Raw genomic sequence first — 12,609 nt, forward strand, 5'->3', positions numbered from 1 at the left:
AATTTATATTTATATACAGCCCAATTCAATGGCCACACTGGGGGAAGAAGTGTTCCCGCACCACTGCGATGCTTCTAGAAGGCTTCCCAGGCAGTGCAGAGAGGGATGGAGCAGGGCATTCCTGGGGAGGATCGGATGTTACTCAGCTTCCACCGAGGGTTGAGGGCCAGGGGTGCAGTGCCCTGTCCCTTGGACTTACGCCACCTTTTTGGTGGCATGAAGTTCTGTGTGCCCTGGCTTTTTGGTGAGGGCAGCGGGAGATGGGGTTCAGGGCTTTTCCTCTCTTTTCACTGCCTCCAAGAGCAATGGCCACATTTCTTATTGCAAGGACTGAACCAATTCAGGCTTTCATGCTTATTTGTAAGGAAACCGCACTTTAGGGCCCCTTCCGCACATGCAGAATAATGCACTTTCAATCCACTTTCACAACTGTTTGTAAGTGGATTTTATTATTCCACACTGTAAAATCAGGCTTCAAAGTGCACTGAAAGTGGATTGAAAGTGGATTATTCTGCATGTGCGGAAAGGGCCTCGGAAACATTAAATAAACACAGCCAGGGAAAAATCAAAGTAGAAAACATTCACTGAAATTCCAAATTAAATCTTGGAACACATACAAATTAAGATAGGCGGCTGACCTACAGTGCAACCCTAAACAGAGTGAAAACCTTCTCAGGTACAGAAGAATGTAAATCTTATAGTATCATAGAGTTGGAAGATATCATAAGGGCCATTGAATCCAACCCCGTCATGAAGGAATACACAATAAACCACTCCTGACAGACGCCATCCAGCCTCAATTTAAAAACTTCCTTCAAGGCAGCATATTCCACTGTCGAACAGCCCTTATAGCCAGGAAGTTCTTCCTAATGTGAAATCTCTTTTCCTGTACCTTGAACCCATTATTCCTTGTCCTAGTCTCTGGAGTAGCAGAAAACAACCTGCTCCATCTTCAACATGACATCCCTTCAAATATTTAAACATAACTATCATGTCGCCCCTTAGCCTTCTCTTCTGCAGACTAATCTGTTTGGAACTGCTAGACTAGAACTGTTAACTACAAGCCAGGATGAAAATGCCCAGCAGATTTTTTGCAACCCCCAGAAACCTGGGAATGAGTCACAAGAGCCAATGTTGTATAGTGGTTATAGTGTTCGACTAGTGTCCATGGCTTAGCAGCTGATGGTTTTGCATAATGTCTTTCATTTTCACTTCAAATATCTTCCTCCTTATTTGTACTGTAATTGTACTATTATTCTCTGGATTCAACTGGCCTCTTTCCCCTCATTCTTTTTGTATTTTTGCTCTTACAGCTAATTTCTCTTTTGATCTTCTACTGTTGCATAGAATAGAAGAAAACCATCCAAGAATGACATTGTGCAAACTAATGGGAAAAGTTGAAGGATAATGCAGCAGGGTTGTTTACTTCTTCCTTTTCATCTTGCCAAGTGGGTATCTGTGAGCCAAATAAGAGATCTCAAGGAACCGGATCTGGCCCACAGGCTGTATGTTTAACACCCATTATCTAGACTCTAGAGCAGGGTTCTGCAATTGTGGCTCTCCAGATGTTCATGGACTACAATTCCCATCAGCTGATGGGATTTGTAGTCCATGAATATCTGGAGAGCTGCAGGTTGCAGATCCCTGCTCTAGAGAGAGCCCCATCAGTCAATGAGACATTAGCGATATCACCAACTCCAATTATCTTCCTCTGGGAAGATTTTACATTATTCCCTGTTCTACTCATATTTAAGATACAGATGTTTAAAGAAGTGTGGCATTTTACTTCCTACTGCCCCTCATACCAGCCTGTTTTATGAGCATTTGCATTTTTTGTACTTACTGCAAGTGGGATTCATCTTGATACTACGAGAAGCTGCATAACTGCGTTTAGGAAAGCAACAGGTTTTTTTTTCTACAGGTCTTTTTCTACTGCGCACATGGTTCCAGTGATGACTTGCTTATGTTTTATTTATACTGGCTCATACATCTGCCACCAAACCAGACTAGAAGAATAATGGCTTAATCCTAAAATTGTGCTATGCAGTCACTGACTGGGGAAAACAGCTACCATGGGATAAAATAGTAATACTAATGACAGAAAGGTGATAAAACTTTATGAAGTCAAAACAGTTTGGAAGGACATGTATTTATTAATGACTACTATTTTTCAGTGTCACTATCGTTTGTATCTGTAGCCTTTCCATATATAAACTGCTTTACAGAAAACCATAACTGCTGATAATACAACCTAAGGACAAATTAAGAAAATGTGCTTAAGCACATTGTGGTAGCACACTAACAAATCAAGCAAACAAATTTAAAATTGCATTACACCCTACTTATGTACATAGCGCTTCTAAAGCAACACTCTAGGGAAAATGAACAGAAGGAGAGAGCCATTAAATGAACAGCATTAAACAAAAAAACCTGTCATTACTTATTTTGCAATGAGAACAACAAATTAAAACAGTAAGAGTTGCCAGAGATACAACTTCAAGTAATGGAACTAACTGTGTCCAAGTGAATGGGCATGAGAATTATAAGCATGGAGAAACAAAAAACCCAAGTAATTTGTCTTTAGGCCCACATCCCTCCTTTCTCCACTGTGGGCTTCCACTGGCCTTCTTGGTGCTCTTCTACAGTGGCAAAGAATGAACTGAGGGAGGAATGTGCTCTCTTTGCCTGTCATGTGACAATATGGGTGAGAAATTATACCACTCTTGGCTTCAGATGGGTGGGGGGGAAGAGCACTCCAAGTTCTGTGGAGCTTGTAGAAGCCTTCTGATTAGTTCTGTGGTTGGCCTGCACTGGCACAGTCCCCATCCATGCCTACACATAAGACACTCGATGAACAAGTTAGATAAGTGCAACTTTGTTTTCATCATCATATCTTCAGTGCAGTCCCACATGGGAGAGTAGCATGGAGATTGGTGTGGGCTTGACAATGAAATAATGACTATGAAACTGCTCTCCCAATAGCTACTTCTCCCCTGGAATCCTTATCAACAGAACAGTGCTAGAGAAATGTGGACAGAGTTGAACAGGTCACCACTTTACAGATGTCATGGAGGTTGACTCTGGCAAGAAAAGCAGTTGAAGAAGCTTGGGATGGAATAAGCCCTGGTGGCTTGTTTGTTGATGTAAAACTTGACATCCATACTGCCCATAGCAATGAGCAAACATTTCCCCATAAATGTGGCTGGAAAAGATGCAAGAGCATACCTAATTGCCCTGATTTCTTAAATATGTATATGAATACTAGACTCACTTTCTGATCAGTGACCCAAAACACGCAAGAAAGTTGCAGAAAGTTCCTCAACGCAATATAGAGGCATCTCCATAGATGGTGAGAGCAAGACACTCACCAATGAAAAGACCAGAGAACTCCTCTGGATATGGATAGTTTACAACACTGGGATTCTATGCTACGTTTGAATTCCCTAAGGAACCAGTTTTGTAAACATATTCAGCTTGGCATATGGAGCTACAGAGGTAGTAGGAGCCACAAATATGAGGAGTTTTGGGATGAAGACTGACTTCTGAAATCTGTTAGAAGAACAAATAGTGGCCAAGGACTGAATGGCCTTGAAGTGTGAAAGCAGTAAGTAAGCTTTTTGTACAATGGAATTCAAAATGATCCTAATAAACTCTATGGTAGGGTCTAAATGGGATTTTTCTGTATTGATTACCAAGTCAAAGTTAGTTATTTGGGAGGTGAAAGCCAAATCATGTTCAAAAGATTAGTAGGAAGCAGCAACAAAATTCAATCATCTCGGTAGGGATACATAGCACAGCCTTTTGATGTTAAAAAGACAAATACAGCTGTCATGTATTTAGTAAAAATATGTGGGACAGTAGCTAACCCAAAAGGTTATCCATCATACTCATGGCGGTTATCCATAATCAAATGTTAGAAACTTCCTATAGGATTAGTGAATGGATGTGAGAAAATAGGTATCCTTTAAGTCTAGGACCACAAAGTAGATGTCCTCAGACAATAAAGGATGTCTGAAAGGAAAATCATCCTAAACTGGGGTATGTTTAAATACTTATTAAGACATCTGAAATCCAGGATAGGTATCTTTCTATCACCCTTCTTATCAATTAGAAAATTTCTGGAATAAAATTCTTTGTCAGAAAAAGGGTGGAGTGAGTTGATTGATGGGACCCTTTCTTAGAGGTATCAAAATCTTCATTGGCGAAAACATTGTCAATTCACTGTGCCTCCATCAGAATCCAAATGATAGTCATCCTTCCAATTCTGATGCTGAAGCTGATGACAGCTGCATGCCTTTTCTGGAGGACAATGTCATTGATCCTACTCCTATTTTCCGATAGGGAACTTTAAGCTCTACTCAGAGCAACTGATTTAAATGGTGCATATGTTGGACACTGACTAACTAACTTCTTAACTGAGGGCTCTGAAGTGCTCTGATGCTTATACAAGCCTTCTGCTCAGTTTTCCATGGCTGGTTTTCACCTGTGCAATCCCCATGCGGAATTTCTCTGACGGCACAATGATGGTCCTGAGGGGAGGGGGCATCCCGTTCCCCTTGCTTTTTCTTCCTCCTCTTCCCCCATCCTTTCTCTCTCAAAGTCTGTCTCCCTCTCTCTTTCTCCTTTCCTCTTCTTTCATGCAGTCTCTCTTTTACTCCTTAAGGATTAACTTCAGTATCAGGTGGCTCCAACTAAACCCCTTCCGCTAATACTGTTGTGTTTCAGATGACTACCCACCTATTGGACAGTGACATCTGTAAGTTAACATCTGTTGGGGAAATTAACACCTCCCCCTTTGGAATTTTTATTCAAATGTGTGGGACACCAAACATAGAGGCAGATGCATATGGCCTATAGGGACATGGGGTCACCCATGTCCACAGGCACATGCCTTTTGGTCATGGGGGGGGGGGTGCCAGACACCGCCCCACATGACCAAAAGGTGTGCACTTCAATCACACACCTCCAAGTCCTGCCCCCAACCTCCATGCAGGCCTCCCCAGGCCCTGCATGGAGGCCAGGGGTGGGTGCAGTGGGCAGGGCTCAGCCTGTTTGCATGCAGGGGACAGAGCTTGGCAGGGGTGGCTCTGCCCCCTGAGCCCCAACCCTGGCCCCCATGCAGGTCTCTCCAGGCCCTGCTGACCTGCATGGAAGCCGGAGGTGGATGAGGTGGGGGGCAGGGCCTGCACAGAGGCTGGGGCTGGGGCTTGGCAATGGGCAACCCCACCCCCAGCCTCCGTGCAGGCCTCTCCAGGCCCTGCTGGCCTGCACAGAAGTTGGGGGGTGGGGCTCAGCCTGCACGGAGTCTAGGGGCAGGGCTCAGCAGCAGGCGGCCCCACCTTCAAGCAGGGGGTGCAGGGGGTGCCTGGAGAAGGGGTTGTCTCTGGGCGCCATTTCCCTTGATACGCCTCTGCTTAGAGGAAATCTTCCTTTTCTCAAAATACTTATCAAGAATGAATAAAAAAGGAAATTTAGATATTGTCAACAGGTAATTAAAAGTATGCAAACCACTTTGGTTTCAGCACATATTATTGTTATTAGGAGTTTATAGGAGACAACATTTATATATATAAAAAGCTAACAGTGTTTTTGTTGATGGTAGTATAACTCAGTAACTGCTGGGCCAATTCCCAGCGGCTATAGTCAGCGAGTTGAGAGTGTTTTTAGATGTTCACATACCTGAAATTTCACACCTGGCCCAGGTACAACACCTTTTTCCTGGCGCTCCATGGTGAAGGACATGCAGCTGCCTGTGTGTAACTGCCACCCTTAGAATGTTCGTGTTGCTTAGAATGTTCACTCAGATGGCCAGATATGAGCAGTGGAAACAGTACATAGGCAGTAACTTGAGTGGAAGTGAAACACATACACACACATACACACGAGGAAGAGGGAAGGGAGGGAGAGGGAGGGAGGGGTGGCATGCAAGGGAAGAGAGGGAGGGAGAGGAAAGGGACAGAGGGGGAGGCATGCAAGGGAAGAGAAGTGAGAAAGGGGAGAGAGTGAGGGGTGGCATGCAAGGGAGGGGAGGCAGGGGGCCGAGCATCTTGAAATGACCCACCCACCCTAGCGGAGGGAAAGGGAAGGGAAGGAGGGGGAGGGGTGGCATGCAAGGGAAGAGAAGTGAGGGAGGGAAGAGAGTGAGGGGCGACATGCAAGGGACGGGAGGGAGGGGCCAGGCACCCTAGATTCCCTGAATACTGTGGTTACAGTTAAGAAAACCAGGCACGCATTACTCAGGAGTAAGCTCGGTAAAGCAACCGTGGCATACTTTGCATGGCTGCGTCGCGCCCCCTCAGAGAGTTTCCTCAGAACCAAACCTACTCCCAGGTGAAGGATCATGACCAGCCAGCCTAGATGTGTGGGAGAGGTGCCTTTCCATTCCCCTCCCCCAAGGAATGCGGGCACACACATCAATGACATTGCACAGTATCAGGCTGTGTGTTTGCATGAGCACGTACTGCTGGCCTCTGCAATTGATTTGCAGCTACTGTTCCTTTCCCATTTCACCACAATAAGCCACAGCAACGCGTGGCCGGGCCCCGCTAGTACTTTATATATTTAAATAATTTATACCCTGCCTTTCTGTCCTGTGACGGTGTTGATGTCCTGTTTAGGAGGTTCACCCTGGATAATATTTTATATGATTCAGCAGGGGTGTTGCCTGTATCAGCAACATATTCATCATCCCTCTTTTCACTCCATCACCTTATATCCCCAATCATCATGCCTCAGAATCTTAACATTTGTTTCCTAAGAGTTCATCTGATCCATTTGATGCCTGCATGCATTATTGCTTTAAAGGTAAAAATTTCACAGCAGTAAATAATCATATGAAGAACTGCTCTTTTAGAATAAAACAAAACAAAGATCATCCAGTGTCTTCAAAAGCCATTCAGGGACCCCATGTATTGTACATAAGGCCCCAGTTCAGAGAAGGCTACACTGGCAGCAGAGAGAACTAATCCTTCACTATTGCACAGTTTCATCTACAGAACCACTCCAGAAGGCCTTCCAATTAATATAAAATGGAATGGCAAAAGTCTATGGGGCAGTTTTGATATGCAAAACTGTTGGGGGATGGAAAAACTAGCCCCCCTCCTCTCCTTGAGAGACTTTGTTTTAAACTGAGCTCCTGTGAGTCTGAAATTCAGCTTTTAAAGAACACAGAGAAGATCCAGTCAATGACCTTGTCTGTTTTGATTATGACAAAAGTTGTACAACAAAAGCTGTGGTATGACAAAGAATAGTTATAATATGTTAGAGTAATAATAAAATTACTACACTAAACAGGTACAATTCAACATAACATCAGCATCAGGACATAACAACATCAGGAGATCAGAGCAGCAAAAAGAAACTACTCTGAAAAGCTAAAAAATCAGTTTTCACCAAACGGAACAGCAAACATGTGGAAAACTCTCAAAAATATCACCGGTTACAGTAAACCACCTTCCCAAGCTGAAGGAAATCAGCAATTGGCAGACGACCTGAACGTGTTCTACTGTAGGTTTGAAAACAATCTACAGTCACCTTTCTCCACAACCTCTATCTCAGATGCACCAACAATAGCCAAACTTCCTATAACTGAACCCATTTCATTGGGTTTACAACCCCTGGTGATCTCAGAAAAGGAAGTGCAAGATCTATTTCACAGACAGAAGCCTGGAAAAGCACCAGGCCCAGACAAGATAACACCTTCTTGCCTAAAAGTCTGTGCTGTCCAATTGGCCCCCATCTTCACCCAAATCTTTAACAAATCACTAGAGATGTGCTATGTTCCTTCATGCTTCAAACACTCCACTATCGTCCCAGTGCGAAGAAGCCTTCCATCAAGGAACTGAGCGACTACAGACCAGTTGCTCTAACATCTGTAGTTATGAAAACTTTTGAAAGGCTAGTGATGTACCATTTGAAAACCATCACGGATCCACTGTTGGACCCCTTGCAATTTGCATACCGAGCAAATAGATCGACAGATGATGCTGTTAATATGGCTTTGCACTATATCCTACAGCATCTTGAATCGCCAAAGACCTATGCAAGGGTCCTCTTTGTTGACTTTAGTTCAGCATTCAATACTATCAGACCGGACATTCTTCTAACCAAACTAAATCAGCTAGCAGTACCTGAGCATATTTGTAAGTGGATCACAAGCTTCCTAACAGATAGGAAACAGCAGGTGAAGCTAGGAAAAATTACATCAGATACCTGTAAAATAAGCACAGGGGCCCCCCAAGGCTGTGTACTTTCACCACTTCTCTTCTCTCTGTATACCAATGACTGCATCTCAAATGATCCATCTGTTAAAATACTGAAATTTGCAGATGATACAACAGTGATTGGTCTCATTCGAGACAACGATGAAACCGCATACAGATGGGAGGTTGAACAACTAGCCTCGTGGTGCCACTGGAACAATCTAGAACTGAACACACTTAAAACCGTAGAAATGGTGGTAGATTTCAGGAGAAACCCTCCCATCCTACCTCCTCTCACAATACTAGACAACACAGTATCAACAGTAGAGACCTTTAAATTTCTAGGCTCCATCATATCTCATGACCTAAAATGGACACCTAATATCAAAAATGTCATTAAAAAAGCACAACAAAGAATGTTCTTTCTAAGCCAACTCAGGAAGCTCAAACTGCCAAAGAAGCTGCTGATACAGTTCTACAGAGGAATCATTGAGTCTGTCATCTGCACCTCTATAACTGTGTGGTTTGGTTCTGCAACCCAACAAGATCGACACAGACTTCAGAGAATAATCAGAACTGCAGAAAAAACAATTGCTGCTAACCTGCCTTCCATTGAGGACCTGTATACTGCACGGGTCAAAAAAAGGGCTGTGAAAATATTTAATGACCCCTCGCATCCTGGACATAAACTGTTTCAACTCTTACCCTCTAAACGTCGCTACAGAGCACTGCACACCAAGACAACTAGACATAAGAACAGTTTTTTCCCGAATGCCATCACTCTGTTAAACAAATAATTCCCTCGATAATGTCAAACTATTTATTATATATTTATTATATAATTACTGCACTACTTTTTTCATCATTCCTATTACCCATCTCCTCCCAATTATGACTGTATGACTATAGCCTGTGCTGACATTTCATTTTATTTTTTATTTTATGATTTTACATTTTATGTTTTTATTACTATTGATTGTTTCCTGATTGCTTACTAGACCTATATGACAATCATTAAGTGCTGTACCTTATGATTCTTGACAAATGTATTTTCTTTTATGTACACTGAGAGCATATGCACCGGAGACAAATTCCTTGTGTGTCCAATCACACTTGGCCAATAAAGATTCTATTCTATTCTATTCTATTCATAAATCATCCCACATACAGAATACCAGCATTTCAGCTGTGCTTACCAATTTGTCTCTGGGCAGTTATTTTTAAGATAGCAAATATTAGTCCCCTATATAAAAAATCAAATTAGAAGGTAGTGATTCAAATCAAGACCTCTATGTAAAATATTTATACAAAGTATCTTGCAAAATACCTCCAAATCTCTTAAATGGAACTGTCTGAGCTAAAAATGCGTGACAACTTAAAAATGGAGGCTCTTTAAAATAGATTTCCCTAAGAAAAACAGCAAGCATGAGAAACACTTCAAGCTTATAAAACATCACCAGATGCTATGACATTTATTTTTATTGCCAAGTCTTAGCAAACATATAGCACCCCCATGGGGTTTTCAAGGCAAGTGACATTCAGAAGTGGTTTGCCAATGCCTGCTTCTGCATCTGGAACCTGTACTTTCTTGGTGGTTTTTTTTTAATCCAAAAACTAACTGGGGCTAATGCTACTTCACTTCTCAGGTCTGAGGAGCCTGGGCCTGGGCTGTCCAGCTCAGGGTGCTAGAATATTACTGATCTGGAAAGTAAATCTAGCTCATTCATTAAATGGCATAACAGAAACTGACATCTGTGCTGTTTTGTGCACAACTAGTAGAGCCTAAGAATTTTCCACATGTAATGTTATCAAAGTGAATCAATTTGGTTTTCATGTGAATGCTGAGATGTTTATTGCTATGAATTTAACATTCTTTAGATGGCCAATGATGACAAAGAAACTTCATGATGCATCTTGTAAGTGCTTTTAAACATTAATAAAAACAAATATATTTACCAAAATGAAAAAAAACAGCCATTGAACAGAGGAAGTCAACACATCACAGAAGGCAAAAACAAATGTTCTTTTTCAGCTCCTGTATATTTCAGCTGGGCTTGTATAGAACTTTCTTAGGCTCATTCCACACATGCAGAATAATGCACTGTCAAACTGCTTTCAGTGCTCTTTGAAGCTGTGCAGAATGGCAAAATCCACTTGCAAACAGTTGTGAAAGTGGTTTGAAAACGCATTATTTTGCGTGTGTGGAAGGGGCCTTAGTGAACGGTTAGCATTAGTGGGGTATTACAATCAGTTTTTAGCAATACTTACAAATTAAGCTTTGATTTTTTCAAAAACTTAAGATTTAAGATGTGCCTCAGGATGATAACGTCCATTTTCAGTACAAATACGCAGGACAGAAATTGCATAGCTCAACAAAATCAATTAATATCATTTCTATTTAATAATAAAATTGAGCTAAAATGAATCTGTATTTAATACAAGCAATTCTCCTCCTTAAAATACTTTTCAAACAGCTTTGTAATAATTTAAACAAACTGTGGGGGAAATATCTGAATTCTGAAATCAAGAATTATAAATGAGATAACCAAGGAATTTACTGATTTTATCATTACAGCAAATTATGAATATTTATGGCGAATAACCAAACAGCTTGAATATTTGGTTCAAGGGAGAAAAATGGTTTCACGTAGTAACTTCCAGTCTTGCTTCTAGAGAGTTCTGGAATGTAGCAAATGATGCTTCTCACTTTGATAGATTCTAGCATGCGTCTTAAATATGGATATATGGATACATGCATGGAAAACAGAAGTTACGCAGCTCCGTGCTATTGACAAATTTATTCCGCTCCAGGACTATGTATGAACGGATTGCATATTGGCAGGTTTCACAGAAAAGTTGGCTATACACAAAGTCTGTTAACTGTCTTTTTTCTATCCTTTCCATGTTAGTATTTGACAATGTGTTATTATTTTTTAAAAAGTGCCATATGAATAAATGCATAAACATTCACAAACTTTTAACTAAAGCTATTTGTAAAAGACTGCAAATGGCTGGGTGCAAGGCATCACAACCACTAGTAAATGTGTGATCTGTACAGACAGAACTGTACAAAGTGCAGAACCAATGTAGCCAAGTTCACCTTACCGGTAGAAATGAATGTGACAACCACAGTTCAAAGGCACATCTGTACTTACTTTAATCTTACCTAGCTGAGCAGTTAGAGAAATGTTTAGCTGATCCATTTTAATCTAGCTTCAGACCTGGCTTTGGGACATAGTTTGGTAGACATTTATAGATAGGCTGATGATGTAATATCTTGGAAGGGAACTGCCTTACAACTGACCCTTCTTGACCAGTTTTGATAGAGTTAATCACTTGCTACTGCTGAAACATCAAATCTGATATAGAAGTTGGAAGAGCAGATCTGGGATGGTTTCAGTCTGTTTTGATCAGTTGGATGGAGAAAGTCATGGCAGCTACATGGCATTTGTTATGAGTGATCTTACCTATCCTATCAACTATGTGACTCATTAAGATAAGGTCAGCAGTTTTGGTGTGGGCTGTCATCAGAATGCAGATAACACCCAGCTTTCTGTATATCACTAAATAAGGTGCTGGATGCTGCCATATCCACTGGTCAAATAATTAAGAGTAAATAATCTGAAACTTAATGCCCCCAAAATGGAGGGTCAGTAAGGAATCTGCATTTGGAGTGGTCTTAACTTAGCAACTTTCTTTAACAAACATCACAAAGAGTTTGGTATTCCTGTTAAAGGCCTGCCATGGAGAAAGAGGTGTTTGATGTGGATAACAAAGCTTTTTACCATTTGCCCCACAAGAAAATTCAGAAACTTCTCTTACAACATGCAGCAGCCTGTCTGATATCAGAGATTGTTGCAGTAAAATTGCCAGCCAGAAGCTGGAGCCCAAAGAGATGCGATTGGGTGACAGAGTGATGTCACTTTGGGGGAAAACCCAGAAGTGACCTCTCTAGAAATCACCAGAAACTCTATGGTAGAACTATAGAGATTACTAGAGCAGACTGTCACTTCTAGGATTTCCAGCAGAAGTGATGTCATATTGTAGCCTGATGTGATTTTTTTGTGGCAACAGCTACTGGGAAACAGGAGCCTGGACTGAGAACCTGGTAACCCTGGTTGTAGGGATCATATTACAACTACTTTACAACACTTTATTTTCCCTTGATTTCCTACTAGGACACCTGCAATACTTGATTTCCTGTTGGCTTCTGACTCCACGTCAAGGTATTGATCCTTAACTGTAAAACCATTCATAATCTGGGGTTCTTGTACCTGGTATGAGTGGATGTGACAGCTTTATACAGCATAGGAATGCCTTTTGGTTGTTCTGACCCCCATGAAGGAACATTCTGATGCATCCAAAACAGGCTTTTTTCTGTGACAGCTCTGATGTTTGTGGAATAAAC

At 41.6% G+C, this 12,609-nt stretch overlaps 1 protein-coding gene across 7 annotated transcripts in view; it reads right to left on the reverse strand.

Annotated features, from left to right (window-relative positions):
• The window catches only part of UTRN (utrophin), a 438,418-nt gene that overhangs the window by 132,331 nt on the left and 293,478 nt on the right, over positions 1–12,609 (reverse strand). The window lies entirely within an intron of this gene.

The sequence above is a fragment of the Sphaerodactylus townsendi genome, linkage group LG01 (genome assembly GCF_021028975.2).
Source record: "Sphaerodactylus townsendi isolate TG3544 linkage group LG01, MPM_Stown_v2.3, whole genome shotgun sequence".
Taxonomy (NCBI): domain Eukaryota; kingdom Metazoa; phylum Chordata; class Lepidosauria; order Squamata; family Sphaerodactylidae; genus Sphaerodactylus; species Sphaerodactylus townsendi.